Genomic DNA, 16,129 nt, shown 5'->3' with positions numbered 1-16,129 from the left:
CCAAAGCAATGCTACTAAATGTGGGCTAAATGTCAAAGACACGAGTTTATGGGGATAGTGAGCATTCATACCACAATTGCTGTGATATCCATTAAGCCTTTCACTGACTCCAGGGAGAGTTTCTTCCATGGCTGGTCTCCTATCCCTCCTTCATCCAACTTTCCTTGCTTAGCCTCTCAGCTATTCTCCATTTACCACCTGGAATACTCAATCCCAGTTCAAAGCTTCATTAGTAGATTAGCACCTTTATGTTTACACAAAGAATACTCAACATTTCCAACTCTAATATTCTGAGCAAAGTTACTTAAAAAGCTTTTCCTAGGACATTCCTGGGACGGTGACTACCCCGTCTCCCAAATCATTCATTATTATCTTACATGGGTGCCACTGTCTTTAATTGCCTCGATGGAACTTGTAATTTATTCTACCTCAATTCTTGACTATGTTGATGTCTGCTATCCTTTTGATAAATCATCCCCTTTTTCTTGTTTTTTTTCTCTTTTCCCTTACTAAATTATGGATACCATAGCAACTAAGAAGCTCAGCACAGCAAAGAACACAATTAAAAAAAAGAGAAGAAGCAATCTGTAAAATGGGAGAAAATATGTACCAACTATTTCTATGGCAAAGGGTCAATAACTACCAATTAACACTCCTCAATAATCTGAAACAAAATCATCCAGTGAAAAATTTGAAATGATCTTCATAGAGATTTCTTAATAGAATATATGAATAATGCTTAACTGTAGTCAATTTTCCGTGAAATATTAATCAAAACCATGATAAGATTCCATCCCAATATACCAACATGCTTGCCAATTCCCAAATTTTGTTGCATGTCTATGTATTTTTATCATACTCCTAACAAAAACAATGTATGAACCTAAATTTTTAATACCGAGCATCATATAACATAGATTCTGAATTATTTATTAAATTAATTATTTTTTAGTGCTATGATTAAAACACCATGACCAAGGTAGCTTAGAGAAGGAAGGATTTATTTGGGCTTAAAATGGCAGACAGATAAAAATGTATCATCATCATGGTGGGTATGTGTGACAGCAGGCAGGGAGGGTGACTTTTAGCAGCCATCTGAAAAATTCATATCCTAGAAAGCAAGTAGGAATTACAAAGAGTAAACAGGGAATGGTCCGAACCTTTGAAATCTCAAAGCCCACCCCCAGAGATACCCTTTCTCCAGCAAGGCCACACTTCCTAATCTTACCTAAAGGGTACCATCAACTGGAAACCACATGGTCAAATGGTCGAGCTTATGGGATAAATTCTCATTCAAATCTCACAGGGCCATACAAACAACTTTGTATCACTATAAATTTATGATTCCAGGTTGCAATAGATGCTCAGTCTTACCAAAGAACTCCCCAGGATTTACTTTCAGTATATTTGCTTGTTTCACTGAGACGTAAAGGCACAGATTCGGAATAAATGAGTGGTGTAGGACTTATAGAACCAAGAGAGAGAAGAAGGATAAATGAGCCAAAGACTTGGCGTCCACTGATATATTTCTAGCTTCAGTTAAGGAATAGAACAGTATTAAATGGCAATGCCATAAAACCAGACCACTGTAAGTACAAGTAGACAAGGATATAGATTTCCTCACCTCTTCTTATTTAGTGGTCAATCTTCTGGAAATATGAAACTTCTTCATAGCAGAGGTCTCCTTTAGCCGTGGTTAACTTGTAGAGACAATATGGTAGACAGTTTTAAAAGCATGACTGTCTTCTCCTCAATAACTACCTGCCAAGCCCACACTCTACTAACATGCTTTAGTCACCTCTCTATGACTATAACCAGTTTCTGAGATAATTGGTTTATAAAGATTGAAAGTTTATTTTGGCTTTTAGTTTTAGAGATTTTAGTTAATCCAATGGCTAATTGCTTTTGGCCTGTAGCAAGGTAGTAAGTGTATTATAGCAAAAAACTATGGGGGGGGGAGAATAAAAGAGAACTAGAAACAGCAAAGTCTTAATTCAAGGAAGGTTCCCCAAAGATCCCAAAATCTCTCTCACTAGATCCCCACCTCTTATTGGATAATTTTTATTTACATTTCAAATGTTATTGCCTTTCCCAGTTTCCCGGACATAAGCCCCTAATCTCATCCTCCTCCCCTTCTTCTATAAGAGTGTTCCCTTCCCCAACCAACCCCCTTCCCGCCCTTCTAATATTCCCCTACACTGGGTGTCCAGCCTTCGCAGGACCAAGGACTTCTCCTTTCATTAGTGTCCAACAAGTCCATCCTCTGCTAGATATGCAGCTGGAGCCATGTAGCATCCTACTGGTGCTTTTAACAAGTGGAGCACAGGGAAGGAATAGTTTAAGCCAAAACCATATTTCCTCACTAGTTTTCTTTGCTACAGTTTATTTCTTGCTATATGTTCTCTTAGAATGGTGTTCTTCAGAGAACTTGTGTGTGTGTGCATGCGCGCATGCGTGCGTGTCTGTGTGTGTGTGTGTGCATGCTTGTGTGTGCGCATGCACGTGCGCTTGTAGTATTTGGCTTCTCAAGAAAACTGTACAATACACGAGAATAGGTGAAATATGTTTTGACCTTCTATACTTCTTGGACATAGAACCATTGAGAGAGTCAATGAAGCCCTGAGTGTATGTGTATATTGTTGACATAAGCCAGCCATCTTAAGAACCGAAGCCTGAGACACATGGGAAAATGTCAAACCATTCTCCCTGGATAAGGCTGGAAGGATGGCAAAGCCTTCCTTTAATCTATATGTTGATTTTTAGAGTATATGTAGAAATTATCCACCATATCATTCTCCTCTGAATATTTACAGTCTGATGACTGATCCCCAAAGAGATTGCTTACGCCAAGTTTAACTATATCTGTCCCTTTGATTCAACTGTATATGATATACCCTGTGTCTTTGTTTAGCTGTATACAATAACTCTACCTCCATGTTCAACTGTGTTATAGCAAATATGCTGACCTTCTTGGGTACGGAACTTCTCAGTCAGTGAGCCTGGTTCACTGGTTCCTGGTTTTTCTGTTTGTCTACCTTTTCTTCATTCCCTTTCCACCTAGTCAAATCCAATCCTGGAACAATGCTAGATACAGCAAACATGGTTACATTTAGGTCAGCCTAGAATGAATACAATAAAATTGTTATTGCATCTATAAAATGTACTGTTTTCCAGGAACTATCACATATTAGTGTATATTTAAACTTACCTTTCACAGAAACAACCTAATTATTGTTACTGCCTGCTCACTCTAAAGAAGTGTCCTTAGTTCACTTATCTATCAACATTAAAATTTCTCCAAACACTCTGGCTTTTCAGACCCTGATCTATACCACCTTTCAAATGAATGATGAGCTCAATTAAGGACAAAGTGGCAAGAAAAATGAGAAAAGAGTTGAGGAAAGAAAAGAAAATACCTGGAGACATACAGATAAACAATGTGTAGGCTCTGCAGTCAGGACTTTTGAGAATTTTGCTGTAAATGAGCCTTTGTTTAAACCAGTCACCATAATCAGATAACAAGTGGCACTCACATTTATAGCTACATTTCCTGGCTTCAGTTTTGTGGCTTTGTTGTATTAAGTTGTAAAGAGCAAATATATGGAATGTCCATTCCCAAATATTCAGAACTAAGAGACTCTGAAAATCCAATTTTGCTATCTCTGGAAGTCACCTCCTTCTTCATTTATATATACATATATTTTAGTAGATACAGTTATGATATCAAGCTTATAGACAAACTGTTAACACAATAATAACAAAACAATAAAGACAACACTTTGATCATAGCTGGAAGCTAAGAGGCTCTCAAGAATAGAAGGAATAAACCTTGTGAAAAAATCAGATTTTCTAAGAATCCATAAGCTAAAGTTTGGAAGAAACTTGGAGGTCATTCAGGTCAAACCTCCCTGTGGCGTATGTCCTTAATGTTCTTTTTTGTTTCATGAAAATCCCATTAATGATCTTATTCGTATTATTTTTATATTCATCTTTCCATGTTGAAAGCAGATGTATTTAATATCTTCTGCGCACTTGAAAACCAAGATGGATTAAACTGCTTCATCATTCGTCTTCTTAGAGTAATGATCCAAGATAGCTCGTCATCAGTGGAATGTAGGTTGAAGCTCCTTGTGTGTGAGAACATCTTGCTCAATTTATGGTAATTTCTGTGATTTATGCATAACACAGAGGGAAGCAGCCTGTTGTAGATTTCCAAGGCACAGTGTGGGCAGCCCCATGTGAGCACGAATGTAGACATTTGTTAACAGAATTTGTCCACATCCCTTCTGTCCAACCCATACAGCGTCTTCATATATTGCAGCTGCTTTTCATTTCCTCTTAAATCTAATTGGCAGCACTTTCCACACTGGAGCTCAACTCATGTACTGAAGCACAACTCCAGGCAAGAACACACAGGTAACAAAAAGAGTCATTGCTGCCATCAGGAAGCAAACATTTCTAGAGCAGGACACTGTCTGGGGAATTCAGTTATTGAGTTAGACCCAGTACTAAAGTAAAACATTTCATCTTCAATTGGATATTGCTTTATAACGGTGACTCTCCCAAACTGCTTCATGTCTAGGGTTGGTTTTTTCTTCCCATAGAATGTTTGGCAGTATCTGGAGACATCTGTATCTGTCACAGAGAGTGGTGATACTCACTGAGTAGGTGGATAGTAGGCTTGTTTTGAAACAGCTTAGAATAGATTGGGAAGCGCCTACAATGGAACAATTACCAAGTAAAAATAATTCAAATGGTGTTGAGTTTGAGAGTTCCATCCAATACACTCCAAACCAACTTAACAAAGTCATCTATGATCCCTGTTCTTCGTCATCAGTTAAGATGCAGTGCATAGCACTTGTTGAGGAGCACGTCACTGGCATACATAGCAACTAATTTAGTATCATATGTTAAAATGTCTTTTATATATAGAGGTCATGAAAGAAAGAAATACCTACATATATGTAGAATCCTAGGGGCGTTCCTGCCAGAAGGGATTTTTTTATAGTTAAACATGTTCAATATTATTTCCTGAAACTGCCAACTCAGTAAAATGCATGAAGTCCCCTGATTAAAGACTATTGAATCAAATGGCCTGGTGAGATTGTTGGCTTATGCTGACTGAAATATTTGAGACCTTTGGGAATATTTGCAGAAACTGAAAATGCTCAAAGACAATCTGGTTATTCAAGAGGTATTGAACGCAGGTCAAAACAAACCTGGAACTCATTAGAACATACAACCTTTCACTTCCATAATATTGGTTTATTGACATTGCCCTGTGCAAACTCCATGTTCAGAATCAAGAAGCATGGTGCTGAAACAGTGTAAGTTCCTCAGGTTTGAACACCAAGCAGGAACAAAAAATAGGGCTACAACAAGGCCCACCATAGCAACTCACCTTTCCTATACAGAGTTTTAATGGTTGCAACTTTTAAAATACGAGTTAAACTTGTTATGCAATAGTATATGATGTAGTATGTGCTATAAAATATTTTTGAGATTTATTTTTATGTGTTTGTGCATGTGTAAGATGTATATGTGAAACATGTATACAAGTGCACACACAGGACGGAAGTGATCAAATCCCCTTCATAGGTAGTTATAAGTAATTGCAAACTATGCATCCTGATGGGTGGGAACTAAACTTCAGTCCTCTGGAAGAAATTGTTCTCAGGAGGGAATGTTCTCAAACTCCTACCTGTATCTCCAACCCAAATGACTGGCTTTAGCAGTGAGTTTCAGGTCAATGAAGAAGTCTGTCTCAAAAACAGAGTATATTACTCTGAAGAATAACACCAGGGGTAGGCTATCAAGCGCACACAAGCAAACCTATGTGCAGTGCCACTGTACCCCTACGGACACACCCCATCACAATCTTATGTGAGTGCACTACACAAACACACACATACACACACACACCACCACCACCACCATCACCACCACCACCACCACCAACAACAACAGCAACAAAAACAACGCATTCAAAGATCCTATTATACATAAAAATATAAATATCAAAATACAAATAAGACGACGTGAAGACTGAAGTAAACACTAAATATTCTTAAGAAATGCTGAGGTTCATATGCTGAGTTTTCCCCATGTGTAGTTTTATTGGATTAATGAATAGTTTTAGTTTATGTCAAACAAAGCAGAACTTAAAAAGAGGAGCAAAGAGCCCACATTCTTTAGGGATATACCTAACAGAAACTGCAGAATTGGAGAAGGAGAAGTGCAGCCACCTTTGTTAGCATTGCTTTCTGCTTTCTCAGATGAGCAGACCACAGAGACTGGCTACGCTGATTTAACACTTTAACACATTAGCTTACATCTCTTTGATTTCATGCAGAAGGCCAGTGATTTTGCTGAGTAAAATTTTTCAGTGAGCCTACACAAAGGGACACAATGATTAGCAGTGAACTTTTCAGGACAATTCAGTTAAACTAGGTCAATTAAACACTTCAAGACTCGCCACTTCATCTGTATTTTTGTTCCTAATGGTCATGGAATCTATCCAATGTTATTTCTAACTCGTGATTCTCAAGCATGAGACTAGAAATTCAGTAGAACAGAGCTCTGGCAGATTTTATGTAATACATTTCAAATAGGGGTCACTGTTAAGCAGATTACCGTACTGACGATGTTGGTTAGTCCTTCTCTGATATAGAGCCTACGGATGGTTAAAAACAAGTCCAAGATTTATTACACATAGTGATTGCATGGAAGAACATCTCATTAGTAAAGAATACTTAGCATTAGGATATGTTACTAACTTAATGGTGAAAAACATAAAAGGGCAGATAAAATTAGCAACTAATCACCTCACTTCTAGATCTGGAATTCATGTTTTAATGTTGGTCACTGAAAATTATTAATGAAAATCTTAAATGACCTCAAAGAAGTCAAGCAAGCCAAGTTGAAGTATCCCTAATGAAATGTCAGCTCTTTAATGAGTTCATGTACCTAGCATGTATTCATGTGACATTGTGTATGGATTATATAGACACTGACAGAAACAATCCTGTGAAAGTTAGACAGAAAGGGGCTGTAAGGTCAATGAGCTCATGGACTGAAATAAAGAGGATCAGACATTCTCAAACAGTACAACTCAAGTGCACAAAGCAACACAGCAAGGATATTCATTTCTGGGTTGTCTATATAAATAAAAATTTGGAGAGAACATAAATTTTCCTCAACATCGAAATGGCTCAAGTAATATAAATAATTCATAATATGGAATAATGTAGCAACAGAAGGTATATAAAAATAACAATAACACCTAGAGTTTGAGTGAATAAGACAAGTTGCTAAGCAAATATGACCATATAAATATTATAAATTTATAGATATGTAACCTATATAGAAATGCTTGGGGAAAATTATTGGACATATGCAAATAAAAGAAGAAGAATCATTCCCTCTGGGCAAGATACACTGACTAAAGAAATGGACATAAAATCTTCAATTCTACTTGCATTGTGCAAGTTTAAAAATTAGAATACATTAATGCATTATTTATAAAATGTATGGAGATAAAGAGATGATATATAGATGTATATCTACATTATCAACACCATAGGGAAGAATGTATAAAATGATAAGGAATTTTGTATGACTCAAGTGATTTCTTCAGAGAGAATCCATACCTTCATCAAAAAAAAAAAAAACATAGAAGCACACGGTGTAGAAGAGGGAATAGGGAAATAACCATAAATCTGCTGCATCGCACCAAAATAGAATTTAAAAAGCCTTTGCATGTTTTAATAAGTAGCAAATAGATAGAATTGGAGAGATTTTAGAATGATAAAACTCCTTCCTAAAATATGATAACAGATGGTACAGTTTGCCAGAATCCTTCAAATACAGTGCATTTGAATACAAAATCATAATATAAACTGGGTATTAGTAGTAATGTATCAATACTGGTCTACCTACTAATGACTAAATACACCACAGTAATAACAGACATTACTAATTCTGAAACAGCATGCATATGAATTAGAGGTATGGAGTTTCTGATTATTCTATATACCTAAAAATGGCCTTTAAAATGCTACATATTTTTTACCTAAAACATCATGATAGAAGACTTCACAAAAGAAACTAACATGGTGAGCTAATAATTTATACTGAAAGACAATGAGTGGCCCTAAGATGTGAATATGATATAAGTTAATCCATCATTCTGCTGTCTGCTACATAACGGTATTCAAAATTCTTATCATGATTTCTTTTGTCTCTTTTATCTGTGCTTTATCTATATTTTCTCATGTCTTAAGGGACTAAAATTATGGCAGGAAGGTAAAGAATGGAAAAATATTCCAAGCAGAGTGAACAGCTGGATCAATGACACAAATGGACACAAACAGCTCTTGCTGAGACTGGAGGAAGGCCCAGGGTGGCTGAGTGTACATCCATGTCAAGAACACAGGAGATGAATCCTGAATATTAAACTGAGATCAGATTTCAGTTGTCTTGAATGCCCTGCCAAAGAGTTTAGATAAAATTTATTGGAATCTGAGTGACTTGAGTGGCAAAGTTGTGTCAAAAGCACTGGGTTTTAGAGAGAATGGAAATAGAAAAAGGTTTGAGAGAGGTCAGAGGAGAGACAGTGGGGGTGCACTGACAGCCAGGATTTAAGAACAGAAAGTTGAAACTCTGATTCTGATACTTTGTAGCAGTGCAGGTAAACACAGACACAAATTTTATATCTTTTCAACTACTTTATGAAACATTAAAAGTACAGTTTTACTTTAAGTAAAAGTTTGTTGGCAGTTATCCCTCCGGTCATTATACATCTGGATTTGCCCTATTCAAATATACTATGAATGCTAATTCCATTGTTTAAAACCAGGTAGTATTTACTCAGAACATGCTCACATAATTTTGCATAATGTATCTCACCTCCAGACTGTTTATAACATCTAATGTGATCCAGGAGAACATACAAGCATAAAATGTTTGCACATTTTCACAGAAACCCAGTTTTTATAGTATTTGCCAGTTATTAATTCTATGTGTGGATATTGAATCCAGAGATACTATGGGACCCAGTGAAGACACCATTAAGTTCTTCTTCCTAAATTGCTTCAAAGAAGTGCCCTAAATAATGTACATTTGCTGTTGCAATGCTCCATATGCTTGTCAAATTGGAGCCATAAGAATATGTGGAACATAGAAGACAAAGAGGAAAATAAGGGGTTGAAAAGAACAGAAAAATATATGTTGGAACTCAGTTTGAGTTCCCTTTAAGAATTGTGGAGACTATGTGAAATATGTGTTTGCTCCTCTATCATATTGCATTCAAATCAGAGAAAATTCAAGAATGTAAGACAAACTTAAAGTACATGAAAAAATTGTTTTCCACAGAATTCATGTGCTTATAAGTATCATGGAAAACTTATAGATGAAGTGAAACATCTTTTTTTTTTTTGGCCAAAACTTTTCAACCACAGACTTAAAGATTATCAAAACAGAGGTGTAATAACAGAGTAGTAAGGTATGTGAAAATCTTTTGAAAATGCAGTCAGGAATCAATTTGGATGGATGCCATCTTATAATGACTCACATAAGCAGAGAGCATCATGGGACAGAAGGAAGATGCAGGTTAAAGGTTGTGATAAGGCAGCAGCTATAGAGGAGACATGTAAAAGGAACCATGGGCAAACTGAAGCCTACAGGGAATGAGCAGAATCACAGAGTGGGTTCCCAAGGGCCTGAGGAAATCTGAAAAGCTGTCAGTTTAGCTTTCCTATTTATTCATGTATATTTTCTGTCACCCATGAGCATAGCATAGTACATAGTCGCTAATGGTCCTACACATAACTAAACATGGCTGAACCTTGCAGAAGATTCATATTTTCTACATAACAGTGTTCTTACCATTATGTGTAATGAATTATACCATAGGTCAGAATTTACTGTTGAAGTGAAACTAAAAAAAAAAATGACTGAAATGTTCTGAGTTCATTATAAATGTGTATGCATGCGTGCATGTGTGCATGTGTGTGTGTGCATGTGTGTGAATGTGTGTGCGATGCGTGTGTGTGTGTTTGTGTGTGTGCATGCATGCGTGCATGTATGCGTGTGTGTGTGCATGTGTGTGAGAGTGTGCATATGCATGTAAAATGGATATTTGTATAATTTCATAAGTTCCTCTCATCAAAAAATGATCACTAATTTTTATCATTATTAATTTTGGCACCAGTCTTTCAATGAGTATATCAAAGCATAATGTCTACATTTGTTGTTTATAGTGAACTTGCTCACTGCCTTTCTGCAAGGCTAATTTAGTCAATATATAATATTTTACTAAAATTATAGAAGGGATAAATTGAATTGCTGATCTATAAGCTTTTCTTTGGGATATTGTCTAACTATTACATGTTTCATTATTCTAATAATTATAAAAGCAACTATGTCCATGACAACGGTGAGGAGGCATAAATATTTCCTATGTTCCTTAATGTTAAATGAGTCATTCTTTTTTAACCAAACAATCTCATTTTCTCCCTATTAGACTCAAATTTTGTCATATGTTTTTCTCCAGTGGCTAATTAATGTCATCGTCTAGAACAAATCTCTGACAGTGTTAAGAATGAAAGTCTAATTTTGAGTACTTAAACAGCCAATGAGGTAGTCACAGTAAATGCCTTTTATCCAAAGTCAATATCAGCTAATTACAATATTTGAGAAGTTGCTCCCAGGATCAATGACCTACTCAGTTTTTTTTTCCCCTCTCTTTTTAATGATCTAAATGACCACCGAAATGACTTCCATTTTCCAAAGAAAAGATTTCAAATGACAGCAAAGAGATGAAAGTAGAAAATAAATGGTGGTTACTACAGTGTCAGTCAAATATAATGTAAGAGGCCCACAAATGCTTATTAATGGTAACAAACCTATTATTGTACCACTTTGGTAAGCAAGCATGTTACAAGTTGGGGAAATACACAACCTAAAATCTTTAATTTCAAATTGAATGAACTTCATATGCCAATATATAAATGGAAAGATTGATTTACATTTCTGGAAGATGTTAAGTACCTGATAACTAGCAATAGATTGAACACAAAAATAAATATTTTTTGGATGACATTGCTGTATAAATCAGATATGGGATGTACTGCAGGGTTTGCCCATCACTGTTCCTATGGCCAAGCCAAGGTCTGCTAATATGGGTAAACTGAGCACCGACAACTAACATGGAGACAAATAAAATCCATACTCTGAAACGACTCAAGTATTACAAAACTCAAGGCAGCCTTATAAAAGTAAAATAAATAAATAAATAAAATCTAGGAAATATGCAGAATCATGGCTTATTTCACTCTGCCTTTACAATGAAAATTTGAAACACCTTAGAGGAATAAGATACATTGTTTCCCTAAGGAAACTTACACCTTCTGTATCAAATTATGTCCTACTCATTAAGCACCAGAATGTCTACTATTATTGATAAAATATATAGATATTGGGCCATATTTTCATAATTTTAGTAACAAATTGAACAACATAATTGGGGTAAAAATCAAATTTCCTGTTTCATATCTTTAGAAAGGTCATTCTTTGCTCTCCTTTCATTATACCCTCCCTAGCTATTTAATTTCATTTTTCTTTAGTTGTAACTTTATATATAACTACCTAAAGCTTTGCCCAGAGTCACTAAAAGGGAATTTGCAAATTACACTGAAGGGAAATATTGTTTTAAACATACTTTAAAAATTTTGCATACATGTCTGCTCAATGGAGTCTCTAGGTAAACTTATCATTACGTTTGTTTTCTTATTTACACTGAGTATGGACACACATGTGCCCTAACATGTGGCATGTGGAGATCAGAGGACAACTTGCAAAATTTGGTTCTCTCTTTTACTATGTTTCTCCCAAGCATTGTACTCAGATTTTAAGGATTGAGAGTAAGTACCTCTCTACCCACAGAACCATCTTGATAACACTAGTAACCGTCTTAAAAAACTGGATAAGTTTTATCATGAAGTTTGGAATAATTTTTTATTATGTATCAATTAAATATCACATGATAACATTATGATCATCAATAATTATTATTTATTCACACATAATACCAATTGTGTATGTTAGTGATAAAAATATTTAGTTACTAATTCAGTATAAAATTGTGGATCTAATTCTGCTCCATCAACTTCATTTTAAAATGTTTTGGACAGAATCTTTCAAGAGGTTGGAGACAGAACAAACTGACAATTCCAAAAAGGAAGGGATACCAGGAAACAAAGACATTTTAAAAACAGTTACAACAGTTATAAAGTCAAATGGAAGCCTACTATACCATGGAAGCGCGCACACACACACACACACACACACACACACACACACACACACACGCACACGCACACACACACACACACGCACACACGCACACACGCACACACGCACACACACACACACGCACACACACACGCACACACGCACACACGCACACACGCACACACGCACGCGCACACACACACACACACGCACGCACACACACGCACACACACGCACACACGCACACACACACACGCACACACACACACGCACACACGCACACACGCACGCGCACACACGTACACACACACACGCACGCACACACACACACACGCACACACACACACGCACACACACACACACGCACACACACACACGCACACACACACACACACGCACACACACACACACACACACGCACACACACACACACACACACACGCACACGCACATTTATAGCATGTCCCACAAATTGAAAAGATATCTGTCATAATCAGTCCTAGAACCTGTGTCGAGACAACTACACATCATAGGCCATAGGAGAGAACCTATTACTATCATATTATCAAGAAGATATAGTATTAAGCAAGCTGTTAATAACATATCACTAAGCCATAGATTAAAGTTTATTTCAATTCTCATCAGCTATTTGCACTAGATAGAAATTAACACAGAGACATACAACTGGTCAAAATGCAGAAAATCTGAGACACTGAACGACAGAATGCTCAGCACTAAATAGAACATATATAGCACATCTTTCTCTCCCATGTCTCAAATATTACAGTGGAAATAAGGGAGAAAGTATGTCTAAGAGGAAGTGGTTGACAACAAGGAAAAAGTACCTTCTTAATGCAGCAGGACAGTTGCAAATACATACTCACACTAGTTGTATTGTAACAGAGCAAATAGGAAAAACACGAGCCCAAGTCAGACCAAATCCCAGAATGGAGTGCAGAACTGGGTACCAAATCCTACACTTAAGTGGGGAGTTATTGGAATTGGTAGCTCCTAGGAAAAGGAAAGACACTTTGACCTAAGAAGGTAACCCCTGCTAACCTAACGATTCTCTAGTGGAAGACAATGGGAATCCATCATTAAAGTAAAATCAACTTAAGATTCTCTCTCATTTATAAATAAAATGAAACGAAACTGGAGTTTGTAGACTTTGTTTACATATTTTATTTACCTGACCTTGCAAATTTCATAGGTTAAAGAGTGATTGCCTAAATCCCTAACTCCTTCTCCCCTTCTCCGTGTCTTAAAAAACAAAGACTTTTAATTAACAGATAAATGTATATACATATATATTATATATGTATGATACACACACACACACACACACACACACACACACACACACACACTGTGTCTTCCCAAGTAAGCAAGGGTACAGAATTTTTGTCTGCCCCTTATCATTCATGAAACTTTGGATCAGGCAAGCCCTCTGCTCCAGAATTTTAAAATAGTCCCAGATTTAAAGTTATTTTGACTTTGTTCTTGTTTAAATTATAGGCATAATACTCCTTCCAACTCTCTATGGATCATAACAGATCATCTTGCGATTAATTTAAGTACCCTTTCTAAAATGCAAAATAAATCCCTTACTGCCTATTTCTACATTTAGAATCCCTGATAAAGTATCATTCTTGATTTTCATAAATTATAAAAAAAAGTGACACACCTCCACAGAAGTAATAGCATTAGAGTTGGAAATCATTTTAACAGAATGATATTACAATCCCAAAGGAAGCAATGAGAATAGGATACAAAATTATACAATTCATTGATAATTAAAATTGATCTATGATCTGTTACATTTTTGCCTAACCATGTGAGAAATTTTTCATTACAGTGATGAAAGAAAGAAAAAATATACTCAGTTAACAGATCTTACAGTAAGATGCAGTTACTGAATCATGAGGAAATGAAGCTAGAGATGCAGAGCCAGGTGAGTTCTGTAGCAAAGAAGCACCTACCTTCATCTACCATTTGATATACCTCATCTACCATTTGATATACGGGGATCACAAAGCCCCATGTGACCTTTCTATCACTGTTTACAGCAGTGACCTATGCAAGTTGTTTTTATGTATCTAACATTTAGCTGCATTATAGCATACAGTTCAGAAAAAAAAATCTGTCAGACACAACAGGCTCCAATTACTGCTTCCAACTTCAGAAGTCATCCAGCATTGAATTCTAGAATTCAATAGGCTTCTAAAAAAATAGCTTTCTACTTCACCATTCTCTTCAGATAGCATGTAGATTAACTTCCAGCTCCCAAAGGACAGTTGACAAAGAAAACCTACTATGATTATTTTATTTTACAGTTTTATTCAAGTTTGGATGTAGAAGAATTTCTAGTTTTTAACGTGATATGCTTGATTATTGAAAAAAACAATTACAATGTTAGTTAGACATAGATGAGTGCTAATTCCAGCCATGTATTAGTGAGAGAAATATTCAACAATATGACCTATAGGTACTTGTGCACCCACAAGATGAGAATTTAGAATACTTATCTTTCTAAATAGCAACTAATAATTCACATACAATATCTAAATCGTTATCACCTCCATCAGTACCATCTTCACATTTAGTATCATTCAGTTTAAGGGTATCAGATCCAAGATGCAACCCCAAGTGTGTTTACAAATCCATGACCATAACAACAAGAAATGTTACAATTTTCAATGTGTTTCCATATTAAATGTCACAATACAGATTATGACGAAACAAAAGAAATCTTTACAACTGATAATAAAATAGTTTTCTGAAGTTTTAAAATTTGAATCTGATAGGAAATTTTACCTTTAACTTTATGCTTTTAAAATAATTAGGTAGAGAGGATTAAGTTAATTTCAGATATACTAATGATTCTATTTTCAAACTTTGAGTGATCATATGGAAACATAGATATTTATCCCTATCTTACTCCACATGAAGATATTCTTACTTCTTTATTTTACTTGAAGCTTTTAGTGCTGTTCATAATTAATTTTTTATTTCATTTAAATTACTGATTTGTTTACTAGTCTCCCAAAGGAGAGTGCTGAATTCTGCGTGACCATGGATAGGACCGGAAGACATGGTTCCTGACAGTGGAGTGAAACCAGCAGGATACTGTTCTCCATGAGTGCTCATGGTTTCTAGGCATGAGACTTATTTGTATACTAATATTATATATATATATATATATATATAATTTATTTTATGTTCCTCCTTTGGGAGATGTTCTGCCTGTCACAATTATTGGGGAATATCCACTCTGCCAATGTTAATGAATCCATGATAATTTGAAGGAATAGGTGTATGGGAGGCAGGGGGTGTGTCATCACAAAATAGTAAATGCTGTGACCTTCATCACAGCCCTTAAAGCTATGAGAAAGAACTCTGAAAACATGAGGGTAAAATGTATAATTTCTCAGTTATGTAAAATGTAAGGATGCAGTATGAATTATATGATGGACTTCGTGGACTGAAAAGAACAGAAGCAGTTGCACAATGACCTGTCATCTTGTCAAAAAGATATTAAGGAAGGAGATAAAGAGAATTGGGGAGTGATGATTTCAGGGCAAGATACCACCCAGCAAAATTTATTGCTTGTGCTTACAAAGGCAAGTGGATTCCAGAGTTCATGGTTAGTCTGGGACAAAGCTATTTTAGGCCCAAGCATTAGTGTGGAATGGTACCCAGCTAGAATATTATCTGTGCTTACAAAGGCTGTCTTCTTAAAATCAAGGGGCTAAGATCATAAAATGCTTATTCATGGGATAATAAAATGGGAACTTGGAGTAAATGGCTGAATTGATATGCAAATAGAAGATTAGGCTTT

General features: G+C 36.0%; 1 long non-coding RNA gene across 2 annotated transcripts in view; it reads right to left on the bottom strand.

Annotated features, from left to right (window-relative positions):
* Positions 1 to 984: 984 nt before the first annotated feature.
* Positions 985 to 16,129, bottom strand: part of LOC120102178 (uncharacterized) — a 29,236-nt gene continuing 14,091 nt past the window's right edge. The window contains exons 3-5 of one of the 2 annotated variants that reach the window (XR_010066020.1): positions 6,204 to 6,391; positions 1,625 to 1,700; positions 985 to 1,111 (exon numbers count right to left, since the gene is read on the bottom strand). This is a non-coding gene — a long non-coding RNA (uncharacterized LOC120102178). Of the gene's footprint in view, positions 1,112 to 1,624; positions 1,701 to 2,966; positions 3,116 to 6,203; positions 6,392 to 16,129 lie in introns of those variants that run through there. The other variant, XR_005503343.2, reaches the window with a different exon arrangement.

Source organism: Rattus norvegicus, chromosome 4, assembly GCF_036323735.1.
Source record: "Rattus norvegicus strain BN/NHsdMcwi chromosome 4, GRCr8, whole genome shotgun sequence".
NCBI classification, from domain to species: Eukaryota; Metazoa; Chordata; class Mammalia; order Rodentia; family Muridae; genus Rattus; species Rattus norvegicus.
The sequence above is the reverse complement of the archived record's forward strand: the minus strand, read 5'-3'. Positions and strand labels throughout refer to the sequence as shown.